The following is a 2165-nucleotide window of genomic DNA, read 5'->3' as shown; positions in this document are numbered from 1 at the left end:
AGCCGAGTGTCATCTGGTACGAACATGAGCCGAGTGTCATCTGGTACGAACGTGAGCCGAGTGTCATCTGGTGCGAACGTGAGCCGAGTGTCATCTGCTGCGAGCGTGAGCCGAGTGTCATCTGCTGCGAGCATGAGCCGAGTGTCATCTGGTACGAACGTGAGCCGAGTGTCATCTGGTACGAACGTGAGCCGAGTGTCTTCTGCTGCGAGACTGAGCCAAGTGTCATCTGGTGCGAACGTGAGCCGAGTGTCATCTGGTGCGAACGTGAGCCGAGTGTCATCTGGTGCGAACGTGAGCCGAGTGTCATCTGCTGCGAGCGTGAGCCGAGTGTCATCTGCTGCGAGCATGAGCCGAGTGTAATCTGGTACGAACGTGAGCCGAGTGTCATCTGGTGCGAACGTGAGCCGAGTGTCATCTGCTGCGAGCGTGAGCCGAGTGTCATCTGGTACGAACATGAGCCGAGTGTCATCTGGTACGAACGTGAGCCGAGTGTCATCTGGTGCGAACGTGAGCCGAGTGTCATCTGCTGCGAGCGTGAGCCGAGTGTCATCTGCTGCGAGCATGAGCCGAGTGTCATCTGGTACGAACGTGAGCCGAGTGTCATCTGGTACGAACGTGAGCCGAGTGTCTTCTGCTGCGAGACTGAGCCAAGTGTCATCTGGTGCGAACGTGAGCCGAGTGTCATCTGGTGCGAACGTGAGCCGAGTGTCATCTGGTACGAACGTGAGCCGAGTGTCATCTGGTGCGAACGTGAGCCGAGTGTCATCTGCTGCGAGTGTGAGCCGAGTGTCATCTGCTGCGAGTGTGAGCCGAGTGTCATCTGCTGCGAGTGTGAGCCGAGTGTCATCTGGTGCGAACGTGAGCCGAGTGTCATCTGCTGCGAGTGTGAGCCGAGTGTCATCTGGTGCAAACGTGAGCAGAGTGTCATCTGGTACGAACGTGAGCCGAGTGTCATCTGGTGCGAACGTGAGCCGAGTGTCATCTGGTGCGAACGTGAGCCGAGTGTCATCTGCTGCGAGCGTGAACCGAGTGTCATCTGCTGCGAACGTGAGCCGAGTGTCATCTGCTGCGAGTGTGAGCCGAGTGTCATCTGCTGCGAGTGTGAGCCGAGTGTCATCTGCTGCGAGCGTGAACCGAGTGTCATCTGCTGCGAAGGTGAGCCGAGTATCTTCTGCTGCGAGCGTGAGCAGAGTGTCTTCTGCTGCGAGCGTGAGCCGAGTGTCTTCTGCTATGAGCGTGAGCCAAGTGTCATCTGCTGATAGCGTGTGCCGAGTGTCATCTTCTGCGAGCGTGAGCCGAGTGTCACTCACAGTCATCTGATACTCTCACATGCGAGAACCAGAGCACAGGTGTGGAGAAGATAGCGATTCTCCCCATCTTTTCTATTATCTGTCTTGGCGTATGTCAGACTGCATTTCGATGAGATCAGTGCGGTCTGATGTTTCACACGCACCATAGACTTGTATGGGCATGCGTGTTCCGAGACACACCACCAATCTTAGTATGCTGCATTTTTTACAGCTGAGGAAAAACTCGCAGATCTGCAACACTGACGAAGGGCTCATTGCGCTCGTTGTGTACTTGCATGCATTTACGCTGCGTATAGCACTGCAGCGTAAATGCATGCGTCCTGCGTCCCCAGCACAATCTATGAAGATTGTGCATGAGACGTGCGCACGTTGCTTTTATGAACACAGCGATTTGGGTGCTAAAATTTTGACCCAAATCCGTGCGTTCATAAAAGCAACATGTCAATTATTTCTGTGTTCTGGATGCAGCTCTCGCTCTGTCTATGGTGGGGGCAACATCCCAAGCGCATGAAATCGGCGTTTTTTAACAAAAAAACTGCATTCATTATGCAGTTTTTTTGCAGCGATTTGACGTGCACATGTGCTGTCAAATCGCTGCAGAATATTCAGCAGTTACGTGCGCATGAGTCCTAACATTGGTCCAAGTGCAAAGCGAGATTTTCTATGATTATAGTTTATATGCTCGTGTGACCCCAGCCTTATGCCGGCGTCACACGCTACAATATATCGGGCGATATGTCGTCGGGGTCACGTCGTTAGTGACGCACATCGTTAGACATATCGTAGCGTGTGACGGCTACAAGCGAATGTGAACGAGTAAAAATACTCACCTTATCATTGCTCGTTGACACG

The sequence above is a fragment of the Anomaloglossus baeobatrachus genome, chromosome 5 (genome assembly GCF_048569485.1).
Source record: "Anomaloglossus baeobatrachus isolate aAnoBae1 chromosome 5, aAnoBae1.hap1, whole genome shotgun sequence".
Lineage (NCBI taxonomy): Eukaryota > Metazoa > Chordata > Amphibia > Anura > Aromobatidae > Anomaloglossus > Anomaloglossus baeobatrachus.
The sequence above is the reverse complement of the archived record's forward strand: the minus strand, read 5'-3'. Positions refer to the sequence as shown.